The 14,050-nt window shown below is 52.2% G+C and overlaps 1 long non-coding RNA gene across 1 annotated transcript in view; it reads left to right on the top strand.

Moving 5' to 3' along the window:
- The window catches only part of LOC138288418 (uncharacterized), a 78,036-nt gene that overhangs the window by 21,173 nt on the left and 42,813 nt on the right, over window positions 1–14,050 (top strand). The window contains exon 2 of the long non-coding RNA XR_011202390.1: window positions 7,601–7,677. This is a non-coding gene — a long non-coding RNA (uncharacterized lncRNA). The remainder of the gene's footprint in view (window positions 1–7,600; window positions 7,678–14,050) is intronic.

Below are 14,050 nucleotides of genomic sequence, written 5' to 3'. Positions count from 1 at the left end.
CCTCCGCCTGGGACGACTCCTGGTGGCCCCCTGCCCTGGGATGCGCACCCAAACCAACGGACCACGCACGCAACCTGGGCTTCATCCTGGACTCCTCCCTGGACTCCTCCTTCTCGATGACCAGACAAGTCAACGCCGTCTCATCATCATGCTTCAACATCCTACGCATGCTCCGAAAGATCTTCTGATGGATCCCCACCGAAACCAGGAAAACGGTCACCCAGGCACTCGTCACCAGCCGACTGGAATACGGAAACACCCTCTACACCGGAACCACGACCAAACTACAGAAAAGACTCCAGCGCATCCAGAACGCCTCCGCACGCCTCATCCTCGACATCCCCCGACACAGCCACATCTCCGGACACCTGAGAGACCTGCACTGGCTCCCCGTCAGCAAGAGAATCACGTTCCGCCTCCTCACCCACGCACACAAGGCCCTCCACGACCTGGGCCCCAGGTACCTCAACAACCGCCTGACCTTCTACACTCCCACCCGCCAGCTACGATCAACCAGCCACGCCCTCGCCGCCGTTCCACGCATTAGAAAAGCCACCATGGGAGGAAGATCCTTCTCCTACCTGGCAGCCAAGACTTGGAACTCCCTCCCCATCCACCTCCGTCTGACCCAAGACCACCTCTCCTTCAGGAAGCAACTCAAGACCTGGCTGTTCGAGCAGTAGCGCCCCCCCCCCCAGCGCCTTGAGACCCTCCGGGTGAGTAGCGCGCTTTACAAATCCTTGATTGATTGATTCCCAGGAGACGATGGCAACAGTACTGTCCAAGTTTCAGGTCATCCAGCGGCTGCAGGAGGAACAGTATTTGGGGTTCAGGGAGGAACTTGGATCCATCAATACCACCCTGGGCACCATTGTAGGGGTGCTGAAGGAACTCGTGAACACCAGGAGGGACACTGTGGCACAACAAGGGGCCCCTGACACTAGCCTGGACGATGAACTGCCCACCGCCGGCGCTAGTAGACAGGAGGCACCGCCACAGGACCTCGACACCAGCACCCCACCCCCTGCAGATGGAGAACCACCTTGCAAGCGGTCCCTGAGATCAAGGACAAAGACAGAGCACGATGCCAAGACCCCCGTCAAGAAATAAGACCACCCTGATTGTCATCCTTCTGTCCCACTTTGACACCCTGTCCATCCACCAACTGCCCCAGCTCCACTTCCTATGTCCCTTTGGACAAAGCACCTGTGAAACAAATAGACTGGACTCTGCCATGGACATTCCTCCACCATCACCCCTGACCATTTTACAACCCCCTCCACTATTTAGCACTTAAATAAACACACTTAAATCACAAAACAATCTGGAGTCAGTCTGTGCTTTCACAAATGTGTATTTGCAATAACTGAGGAAAATAGCAATATCCATTGTATTGTCAGCATACCTATGTCACACAGCTCTAGTCCATGAGGAAACATAGCAGAGGTCACACAGTGGGACCCGCATCTGTGAAATCGAAAGGGACAGTGACAAATCAGGGTCCATACACTGGGTGAAAGTGACAGACAGATGAGAGGTAGAACAAGTGTATCAAATGTAGCAGGCAGTGATGTCGTCTTACCTGTGTCTCACTGGAAGTATTGATGAATCACCTTGTTTCTGTTGTCGATTTCCTGTTCTGCTTCCTCGTCTTCACTATCCACAGGCTCCACAGCTGCCACAAGACCTCCTTCAGGACTATCCTCCTGCAGAAAAGGCAGCTGTCGTCGCAAAGCCAAGTTGTGCAGCATACAGCAGGCCACGATGATCTGGCACACCTTCTTTGGTGCGTAGAATAGGGAAACACCCGTCATGTAGGCACCTAAACCTGGCCTTCAGGAGGCCGAAGGTCTTTCTCTATAACCCTCCTAGTTTGCCCATGTGCCTCATTGTAGCGTTCCTCTGCCCTTGTCCTAGGATTCCTCACTGGGGTCAGTAGCCATGACAGGTTGGGGTAGCCAGAGTCATCTGCAAATGTTGTTATAACTGTTAGACACACACTTACCCTTAGGGGCAACCCCATTCCCAGACACCTAGTCACACTATATAGGGTCCATGTCCTCACCTAATAGCCACACACAGTGCCTCTGGAGTTGCCCCATCACATAAGGGATGCTGCTATTCCTCAGAATGTAAGCGTCATGCACTGATCCAGGAAAATTGGCATTCACATGGGAGATGTACTGGTCGGCCAAACACACCAACTGTACATTCATTGAATGGTAGCTCTTCCGGTTTCTGTACACCTGTTCACTCCTGCGGGGGGGCCAAGGCCACATGTGTCCCATCAATGGCACCTATGATGTTGGGGATATGTCCCAGGGCATAGAAGTCACCTTTCACTGTAGGCAAATCCTCCATCTGAGGGAGCACGATGTAGCTGTGCATGTGTTTCAGCAGGGCAGACAACACTCTGCACAACACGTTGGAGAACATAGGCTGGGACATCCCAGAGGCTATGGCCACTGTCGTCTGAAAAGACCCACTTGCCAGGAAATGGAGTACTGACAGCACCTGCACTATAGGGGGGGATACCTGTGGGATGGCGGATAGCCGACATCAGGTCTGGCTCCAACTGGGCACACAGTTCATGGATTGTGGCACGGTCCAGTCTGTAGGTGACAATTACATGTCGCTCTTCCATTGTCAACAGGTCCACCAGCGGTCTGTACACTGGAGGATGCCGCCATCTCCTCACCTGCCCCAGCAGACGTACTCTGGAGGAGAACAGCGATCAGAGGGTCAGCCAACACTGATGTACGAAAACACAACTTTGTTGCACATATTTTTCAATCCGATATGTGCCTGTCTTAGTGTGTATGCAAGGCCTAGGTATGTGTGACGCATTTAAACATAATGCCATGTGGCCCCCTGAAATGGCGGCTGCCTGACCTGTAAGGTGGGACAATGGGATATGAGGTAACTGCGCTGGCGGTGTACACCGTCGCAGTAGGCGGTCGAAGACCACGGCGCAATCCTGCATTGGTTAACATTGGGCCCTATGGGTCCCAGGAGCCAATGACGATGTACGCTGGCGGTGACGGTACGCACCGCAGCGGACATGACCGTCATTTTCTATCTGTTCACTCAGTTGATACCTGATGTTCAACAGGAGATTACCTACACTGCAAGTGCTGCTGTGACCTCAGTCTGGAAGAGACAATAGCTCATGTGTCTGGGGAAAGGGCACCTGCCTTCAGCACGGAGGAGTTTGAGAAACTAGTGGATGGGGTCCTCCCCCCCCGTACACGCTGCTCTACGTTCCTCCAGACAAACAGGTAAGTACACTGTGAGCATGCTGTATGGGCAATGCCTGTGTGGATGGAAGATGGAAGGGGAGAATTAGGCGTGCATGAAACGACGGTGAGTGTATGTGTGTCATGGCAAGGGTAGGAATGCAGGCCAATGACTGTGACGGTGCGGACGGTTATATCTTCTCCTTTTCCCCTGTCCTATTCCTGTAGTTCAGTGCCCACCAGAAGAAGGATATTTGGCGTGTCATCGCCAAGGAAGTCAGGACCCTGGGTGTCCACCACAGACGTAGCACCCACTGCCAGAAAACATGGGAGGACATTCGCCGCTTGAGCAAGAAGACAGGGGAGGCCCAGCTGGGGATGAGTTCCCAATGTGGGTGGGGGGGGGGTGCGCCTGTTGCACGATGACACCCCTGATGTTCCAGATCCTGGTGGTGGCGTACCCGGAGTTGGATGGGTGCTTGAGAGCATCACAGCAGCCACAAGGGGGTGAGTACGCTCTCATTCAGCGCACATTGGAGGTGTCTGGTTGGGGGAGGTGGGCTGTGGGTACCCCTTGGCCAGGACGAGTTTTGTAGGCATGTTACCTCCGTAAGGCAGGCTATGTGCCACCCCACCAGTGTAAAGAGCCATCTACACCTAGTCAGGCTCCTGTGACTCATGTGTGTAGCAGTCGGGCATAGGCCTTGTACCCCATGTCCCTGTGATTAATTAGGGAACTCTAAGTGCATGGCGTAGTGCAGAGGGCTGCTGTGTCTGTAGTGTCCCCCAACTGTAGCGGTATTGCATGCACTGAATATGTCTTTCTTCTGTCTTCCCCACCTTTTTGTGGTCTACCTGTTCTTGTGTGCATTAGCATCATCAGGCAGAGGAGCAGTGGCACCGGAGCAGGAGGGATCTGCATCCCACATGGCCCTGGAGGGCAAAACAGCAGACGGCGGGCGAGGGGAGTTCCACAGCGGGGACAGGCGCTGAGACCAGCGACACGGACTCCTCCTCTGATGGGAGCTCCCTTGCGGTGGCGGGCCCCTCTGTGCCCCCTGCACCTACAGGTACAGCCACCCCCCCCACCAGCACCGTCCTCACAGCAGCACCTCAGCCCCTGCCCCTGTCAGCCCTGCTGCCCTCAGTGAGGAGGCCATTGACCTCCTCAGATCCCTCACTGTTGGGCAGTCTACCATTCTGAATGCTATCCAGGGTGTAGAGAGGCAGTTGCAACAGACAAATGCATACCTGGAGGGCATTCATTCTGGTCAGGCAGCCCAACAGCAAGCTTTTCATACGCTGGCCTCAGCACTGATGGCAGCCATTGTCCCTGTGTCCAGCCTCCCCCCTCCAACTTCCTCCACCCAGACCTAATCCCCTGTACCTCAGCCTATCCCAAGCACACCATCAGACCACCATGCACACACCTCAACACACAAGGGTAGCTCTGGCAAACATAAGCACCACACATCCCACAGGCACTCACACAAGCATCATACCCATGCAGACATACCAACATCCACTGCCTCCACTGTGTCCCCCTCCTCCTCGTCTCCCTCATCCCTCCCTGTCACGTCTCCACTCACACCTGCATGCACTACATCTTCAGCCACTACGTCCATCACCACACACCGCTCGTGCACTCACCACACCACTACCAGTCACACATCCCCAGTTTCCTCTCCCAGTGTGTCTGTGAGCCCTCCTCCCAAAGTACACAAACGCAGGCACCCACCCACCCAACACCCATCCACCTCAACAGCTTCCAGCCCATGCACCTTCACCCAAATTCAGCAGATGTACACCTCCTACAACCACTACCTCTTCCTCCACTCCCAAACCCCCTCCATCTACCCTTCCCAGTTTGTCTAAAACTTTTCCTGTCAAACCTTGACCTCTTCCCCCTTACCTCCCCCACCCCTTCCGTCCCCTATGGAACGGCTTTCCAGGTCACAACCCAGCACCTCAGCCACCACATCAACGGGAACAGTGGTGCCAGCAGTAACCGGCTTCTGGAGTGCGCCAAGCAGCAGGGCAGCCAGTGTGCCAAGGAGCCAGACCACAGACAGTCCCCCACCTCAGAAACATAAGAAGTTGGCCACAGCCCGGAGGGAGAAGGGCAAAATACCTGCCACCAAGGGCTCTCCCAGGACTACAGTTGGGAGTGTGAAGACAGCTGCGCCACCATCCAAGGTGGGGAAGGGGCACAGAAAGAAAGGGAAGTCGCCGCCAACCTGCACGGCGGACAAGACCGCTTCCCAGGACACTGCCGCCACCAGCACTGCTTCCCAGGACACCGCCACCACCAGCACCGCTTCCCAGGACACCGGCGCTACCATCACCGCGTCCCAGGACACCACCGCCACCAGCACGCTCACTGAGCCACCCACCAGCACTGCAGGCCAATGAGCGCCGCAAGCACCGCCGCTACTGAGGCTGCCACAATCACTGCCAGTGGACACGCCACATATGCCAGTGGCACTACCGCAGATATGGCTGCCATCCTCCGTGGTCAGTCGTACGAAGCTGGTGGTCCGTTTCAGGGGCCTGGACAGCTTCCATGGCCCACCGTGAGTGGAGATTCACATCCACTACCTCTGTCCTTGGCAGGATGAAGCACTCTGGGCACCAAGCCCCCTCCTGAACCAGTGGAGATTCACATCCACTACCTCAGTCCTTGGCAGGATGAAGCACGCTGGGCACAAACCCCCCTCCAGAACCAGTGGAGACTGTTATTCACTTGTGAGACTGTGGCTTTGCACTCCCCAGGATGCAGCAGTGGGCAAACCACCCACTGAAAAGACTTGAGACTGTGGCGTTGCACTCCCCAGGATACATCAATGGGCATGGAGGCCCCTCATGGATCTGGCGTTGTGCACTCATCCGGCTGAGGTGCCCCCCTTCCCTTCCCCCTGAGGTGCCTGTTGTATTTCGATCTGATGCCCCTGCAGTGTTCGCTCCGTTTTGATTGGATATCTTGTGTGGGCCTCGCCCATGCATTTTGGGCCCAGTGGTCCACGGACTATGTATGTGCAGCACATGGACTTTAATTCTTGGTGTATATATTTGTTAATAGTGTGTGTATATATATATATTTATGAGTACTGGATTTTTATTGATCAGAATCGTTACAGTCATTTCCATTGTCCTTGCCTTCTTCCGGGGGCCTTGGGGGGTGTAACTGTAATGTATCAACATGTATTTGTGTGTGTGTGTGCTGTAGTGGGTGAGGGTGGGGGTGTTGCGTGTGTGTGTGTGTCACTCTTTTCCCTCCCCTGTGTCGTAGGTGCAATACTCACTGTGGTCTTTGCCGCTGGCGTTCGTGCTCCTGGTAGAGGAGCAGGAAGACAATGGCTGGTAGAATATGGAGTTCCGGCTCCATGGCATCCTGTTTCCTCGTATGGTGTGTAGAGGTGAGCATTTTTCCTTCCAAGTTCTTTTTCCGCCGTGTTTTTGTTCGCGTTGAATCCGCCCCTGAAAAGGTGGCGGATTAGCCTCTCATGATACTGTGGGTGATACATTGTCTTCCGCCTGTCTGTTGGTGGTGACCACCATGCTGTTTGTTTGTACCACTGTGGCAGTCAGAGTGTTAAAGTGGCTGTCTATGTTGGCGGTTTCCACCACGGTTGTGATTACATTTTTTTTACCGCCGGCCTGTTGGCTGTTTTACCGCCGCTTTAACACCGACCGCCAGCGTTGTAATGAGGACCTATAGGTTTGTTGACGATACAATATTCTTTTTTTCCCGTAATTACTTCTTACATAAGGGTTAACGAGCATCTAACCCTCTCTGTAGCCACACATTTAACTACCATCTATTGAGGCAAGCTGGTTCTCTTTTTCCAAAAGTGTTCACTCTTTCACGTTGGTCTAAATATTGTCCTGACGACTTTTTCTCTACCTCCTCATTCTTACATATATTTGACCCACAGCGGTCATTCATTGTACTAAAGAACGCTAAATGGATGATCAGCTTTTTATTTGCTTGATTGCTGTGAAAATTAGGCAAGCTGATGAGAGAAGAGGACCATCTCCAACTATCTTTTTCTTCCTATTAAAAGGTGCAATGCCTTGGCGAAGAAGCAGACTTCTGATGGCTTATGTGCTCCTCCCACCAGAGCGGAGGCAGCTACTGTGGAGAGATATTCTTATGGTATCCATTCTCAAAAAACGAATGTGTGGGTGCAAATTGTCAATCAGAGGAACACATTATTTACCTTTGTTAACGTATATTCATCCATGTGATTTTATTTTTTTACTATTAGGATGTTTAGATTTTCTTCAGTTTATACTTATTTTGTTATTGTAAAGAACAATGGATGCTACAAAGTACAACCAGATTCTGAATTTTATATACGCAGTAATGTGTACCCTGATGATTTCAGTAAAATAATGAAGCATGGATTACGGAGACTTTCCCAAAAAATCACCATTGATGGTAAGTTATTTTTCAAATTACTTTGGAATTAGAAAATTGTTATACATTCATACAATTTACTGTACTTGTTTGAATGAAGCTTCATGAATTGGTGATCCTTTCAATTATATTGATCTACCTACTTATGTGTTAACAAATATTGTTTAGTCTGATTCATTTCATTATATTTTATTTTTTTAAATGATTGTTAGCGTGTGTATATATATATTACGTGCTTTTAATGTATCTCTCGTGCAACATCTGCAGTAAATAGAAATCGTCCTTTAAACGTTCTCATGTTTTTTTGGCAAATTAGGTGAAAAGGTGTTCTTTGTAGGAAAGGGGAAGAAGGCACAAGTTATCGTTGGTGAAGAATTGGCAAAACACATTTTTAATAAGTTACATTCTTCACTAATTGGAGATCACTCTGGAACTAACAAAACTAAAAAGAGTATTGGCAGCCATTTCTAGTGGCCAAACATGACTGATATTGAACAGTGGGTGAGTTATGTGTTGCTAATCTTTCAAAATAACTTCTAGGTAAAACATTTATTTTCTTTTATGTTTTTATTGAGACATACTTGTAAAGCTATTGTTAGGCAAGTTTTTCATTCCTAATAAAGGTATTTTTGCACACATCAGTCATTTGAGCAATCAGACGCTTTTAAAGGGTGGCTTATCACCCATGGAGGCTCAAATAGCTGTTGCGGACGTGCTGCACACTCTGCGATCCATGTCTTTAGATCCTTTGTGAGCTGGTTCAGTGAGTCTGCATGTCTGAGTTTGAGTGGAAGCGTGTTTGACTGGGCTACAAGGTAAGAAAACCATCTGCCTTCAGATGTGCTCTTCCTGATTCTGTGGATGGCAGCAAGGGTGGGTTTGGAGGATAAGATCTGCCTGGTGTTCTTTCCCTAACCGGTACCCACAATTGGCACGGCCCTGGCACACAGATATGTCCATTGTAAATGGTACACCTGGTACCAAGGGCCTGTTGCCAAGGAAGGTCTCTAAGGGCTGCAGCATGCCGTATGACACCCTGGAGACCCCTCACTCAGCACAGACACACTGCTTGCCAGCTTGTGTGTGCTGGTTGGGAGAAAATGACTAAGTCGACATGGCACTCCCCTCAGGGTGACATGCCAACCTCGCACTGCCTATGGCATAGATAAGTCACCCCTCTAGCAGGCCTTACAGCCCTAAGGCAGGGTGTACTATGCCCCAGGTGAGGGAATAGCTGCATGAGCACTATGCCCCTACGGTGTCTTAGCAAAACCTTGGACATTGTAATTGCAGGTTAGCCATAAGAGTATACGGTCTGGGGGTTTAACAAGCACGAACTCCACAGTTCCATAATGGCTAAACTGAAATATGAGAAGTTTGGTATCCAACTTCTCAGCACAATAAATGCACACTGATGCCAGTGTGGTATTTGTTTTAAAATACACCCAGAGGGCATCTTAGAGAGAGACCCGGAATACCAGTCCGACTCCTAGTGCTAGGCTGACCAGTTTCTGCCAGTCTGACACAACCAGACTAGTTTCTGGCAACATGGGGAGAGTACGTTTGTCAATCTGTGGCCAGGAACAAAGACTGTACTGGGTGGATATGCTTCTCACCTCCCCCTGCAGGAACTGTAACACCTGGCGGGAGCCTCAAAGGCTCATGCCTTTTGTTACAACACCCCAGGGCATCCCAGCTAGTGGAGATGGACTCCCCCCCACCCCCCCCCCACACTTTAGGCAGCAAGGCTGGAGGAGATGATGAGGGAAACAAGGAGGAGCCACCCACCAGTCAGGACAGCCCCTAAGGTGACTTAACTTTTATAATTCCTCCATCTTGAGATTGGAAGATGCCCCCAAAAGCAATATGGATGTGCCCCCATCACCTAAGGGTGGAGGCACCAAGAGGGTGTAGCCATTGGCTACTGCCCCAAGACCTAAACACCCCCCTAAATTGAGTATTTAGGGGCGACCCTGAACCCAGGAAATCAGATTCCTGCAACCTGCACAAATAAGTTCTGCTGACCTGAAAGCCCCGCAGAGATGACGGAAACACCAACTGACTTGGCTCCAGCCCTACCGGCCTGTCCCCAGACTCAAACTACACAGCGACGCATCTGTCGGGGAACAGCCACTCTTGAAAGAACTCTCCCTTCCCGCCAGAAGCGTGAGACTTCTCACTCTGCATCCAATGCCCCCACCTCGAGCTCCAGAAAACAAATACCGCAGAGGGGACTCCCAGGCGACTGCGATAACGTGAGTAACCTGAGTTGAATCTTGTGGTTCTAAAATAAATTTAAATATATTTCTGATGGATACAACTACCTGTGGATTCCTCACCTAATGAATACTCCCATGGCGCCAGCATTCGACGGAAATCTTCTTACTAGTCTCTGCACGTCGACGAGGACGTCACTCTAGCCCACGCGACGCCGTCTGACGTCATACAGGCAATAAGAGGTCCTCGACGACGTGCGGACGTCAGTTCCCTTTTTTCCGTGCATTCGAAACGGCTATCTTCGAGGGAGCAACTGTTACTTTTTTGGTTACAGTGTATTTTTGCTGCGTAAGTCTTTCTCTGTGGTAATAATGTCGCAGAGAAAGTCTGGATTTAAGCTTTGTCGTGAGTGTGGAGGCAAGATGTCGGTGACGGATCCTCATTCCGATTGCCTTTGGTGTTTGAGCTCCGACCACGACGTCTCGACTTGTGATTCATGCCAGCACATGAATCCAAAGGCCCTCAAGGAACGTGAGGCGAAGCTGTTCATGGCAAAATCGAAGGAGAAGCATCACAAGAAGTCTTCTTCTCCAAGACATCGGCGTCATCGAGACTCCCGGCGCCGTAGAGAATCTCGGCGTCATTCGAAGGAGACTCGTTCCAGGTCTTCGGATCGGCGCCGAAGGACATGGGAGATCAGTCCTACGGTTACGCCGCATCCTTCGACGCCGTTGCCCTCTCCGGCGTCTCCAACTTCACCTGGACAGGCGTCGGTGATTGAGGTATTGGAGCCTCAGGTGTTTTCTCCGGCGCAGACGTCGAGGCCGGCGTCGGGGTCGCCTCCGAGACAGGCACCTCAGTATCCGGCTTTTCCCACCCCTGGAGCCGATAGTTCCGCATTCTTGAATGCGATGTATGCCATCTTCCAACAGATGGCTCCAGGGGGTGCTCCGGCTGTGCCTTTGGCCTTTTCTTTGGGTGATCCTGCGCCTCTTCGGCCGGCACCCTTTATGCCCTTTCTCCCTTTTGGGAACGTGGGCTCGGCGCCAGTGTCGGCGCCGGTGGCCGCTCCGGTGGCTTCAGAAGGATTGGCCCCGGGGATTTCCATCCCGCCGACGTCGACGTCGGGATTTCGGCCTGTGACTCCGGTGGGTCCATCTGCTTCAGCTGCTCTTTTGTCGGCGCCGAAGTTACCTGTGGCGCCGGACGCGGCGTCGGTGGCTTCTGAAGATCGGCGCCGATCTTCGACTTCGGCGGAGGCATTGTCGACTCCGCGTATTGAACAACGACTTCATTCCAGGAGACGTGCTCTCCGTGTATTAGAAGAGCAAGAGTACCAACGAGCCCTGGAGGAAGGAGAGCTAGAGGACTCGGGTGATGGGCTGCGTGGACTGGAGTCGGCCAGTGGGCTGGACACTTCCCCTGAGTGGGATCTTTCGTCCCCGGGGGAATATACTGAGGAGGCTGCTTCCTTTCATGCAGTGGTACGGAAGGCAGCTAGTTTTTTGGACCTGCCTTTGCCGGTGGTGGAGGCTAAACAAAACCTTTTAACAGAGGTGCTACATCCGGCCTCAGCTGCGGCGGAGCCTCTGTTGCCATTTAATGACGCTCTGCTGGATCCGGTGTTAGAGGTGTGGAAGAGGCCGGCATCTTCCCCAGCAGTTCACAGAGCCGTGGCCAGGAGGTATCGGGCGGCTCCGACTGATCCTGGTTTTCTATCTAGGCACCCTACGCCGGAGAGCTTGGTGGTGCAGGCCTCCTGTTCATCCAAGTCAGCGCCTGGTTCTTTCCCGACGGTGCCTGGGGACAGAGATTCAAAGAAGCTAGAGGCGCAGTCGAATAAGATTTTTTCGTCCTGCAGTCTGGCGTTAAAAGCCACCAATGCAACCTGTATCCTGGGGAGGTATATTCATGCTCTGATGGATGACATTTCCTCATCGTTTACAGAGCTTCCCCAGGGTCTTTTGGATCTTGTCTCAAATGCCCAGGCTGCTGCGACCCAGATTATCCAGACGGGACTGGATACCACTGACTCGGTAGCCAGAGCAATGGGCACAACTGTGGTGGCAAGGAGACAGGCCTGGCTCCGTAACTCGGGCTTTTCTGCAAATGTACAGTCCACATTGTTGGATCTCCCGTTTGATGGGGACAAACTGTTTGGAGCCAAGGCTGATTCGGCCTTGGAACGTTTTAAGGAAAGCAGGGCCACAGCTAAGTCGTTAGGGCTCCAAGCTCCTTCTTCCACGGCCTCTTCCAGATTTTTCAGGAGGTTTCGTGGATTTGGGCGTGGCTCTTCCTCCTCTTCCTTTCGGGGAAGATATCAGCAACCTGCCTCTTCCCATCCCTATAGATCTTTCAGGGGTAGAGGTAGGGTCCGCACCAGAGGAGCCTCTCAGCAGCACTCTGCCTCTTCCTCATCCTCTGGCGGGGTGCAGCAGGGGAAGCAGCCTTAGGCTTCCACCATTTCCCACTCACTCCTCTCCTGTAGGGGGAAGATTACAGCATTTTCTCACCAAATGGAAGACTGTTACAACGGACACTTGGGTTCTCAGTATTGTGGGAAAAGGCTACACCCTTCCCTTTCGGGAGTTCCCGCCCCTCATCCCGCCCCGCCCTTCTTATTGTTCAGAAGAACACCTCCTGTTGCTAGAACAGGAGGTACAAGCCCTCCTTTCCAAGGGCGCGGTGGAGTTGGTCCCAGAGCAGGAAAGGGGTCGAGGATGTTACTCAAGGTATTTCCTGATTCCCAAGAAGGATGGTCGTTTGAGACCAATCCTGGACCTGAGGATCTTGAATTGGTTCCTCAAGCAGGAAAAGTTCAAGATGCTGACCCTAGCACAGGTGCTTTTGGCGTTGAACAAGGAAGACTGGATGGTGTCTGTCGACTTGCAGGATGCTTACTTTCATATCCCGATACTCAAGTCACACAGGAAGTATCTCCGGTTTGTGGTGGGATCGCAGCACTATCAGTTTGCGGTCCTTCCGTTTGGTCTTACTTCAGCACCTCGAGTCTTCACGAAGGTGATGTCGGTGGTTGCGGCAGAACTCAGAAGGAAGGGGATAGCAGTATTCCCTTATTTGGATGACTGGTTGATCAAAGCCAAGTCCCCGGAGCTTGTGTCGCATCATCTGCAGTCAACAACCCAGTTGTTGTTCGACCTGGGTTTTTCGGTGAACGAGCCCAAATCTCACCTAGAGCCCTCTCAGCGCCTCCTGTTCATAGGGGCAGTACTGGATACAACATTGGGTCGGGCCTTTCCTCCGCCTCAGCGGATTCAAGATATTCAGGATTTGGTTCCAATGTTTCGAAATGGAGCGGTAGTTCCAGTCCTCAAGGTCCTTCGTCTGCTCGGTCTGTTTGCCTCCTGCATTCTGTTGGTCATGCATGCTCGCTGGCACATGAGGGCTCTTCAGTGGTGCCTCCGAAGGCAGTGGTCTCAACACAAAGGGGATCTAGAGGGTACTGTCAAGATCTCCAGAGATGCTGCTGTGGATTTGAAGTGGTGGATTGCAAGCAACAATCTTTCACAAGGAAAGCCGTTCCAGCAGTCGCCACCAGTGGCCACAGTCATAACGGATGCTTCCACTCTAGGGTGGGGAGCTCATCTGGGGGATCTGGAGATCAAAGGTCTTTGGTCTCCAGAGGAACAGATGTTTCACATCAATCTGTTAGAGTTACGGGCTGTACGTCTGGCTCTCAAGGCCTTCCTCCCTTCCCTTCGTGGTCAGTCGGTACAGGTCCTAACGGACAATACTACCACGATGTGGTACATAAACAAGCAGGGAGGAGTGGGGTCGTACCTTCTCTGCAGAGAAGCTCTTCGACTATGGTCCTGGGCAAAGGACCATCAGATTTGCTTGATAGCAAACCATCTGGCCGGAGTCTTAAATGTGCGTGCGGACAGTCTCAGTCGCCAATTCTCGGCAGACCACGAGTGGCGTCTCCATCCAGATCAAGTCCGTTTAATCTTCCAGAGGTGGGGGTTTCCTCGGGTAGATCTGTTTGCCACTCGAGAGAACGCGCATTGTCCGTTATTCTGCAGCCTCCAGTATCCGATGCAGGGAGCGTTGGGGGACGCATTTCAAATAACCTGGTGCGGCCAGTTGCTTTACGCGTTTCCTCCCATACCCTTGATTCCTCGAGTATTGAGGAAGATTCGCCAGGACCGGGCTCTAG

This window comes from Pleurodeles waltl, chromosome 4_1 (genome assembly GCF_031143425.1).
Source record: "Pleurodeles waltl isolate 20211129_DDA chromosome 4_1, aPleWal1.hap1.20221129, whole genome shotgun sequence".
Taxonomy (NCBI): domain Eukaryota; kingdom Metazoa; phylum Chordata; class Amphibia; order Caudata; family Salamandridae; genus Pleurodeles; species Pleurodeles waltl.
Note: the sequence above shows the minus strand (reverse complement) of the source record. Positions and strands in the feature narration are given on the sequence as shown.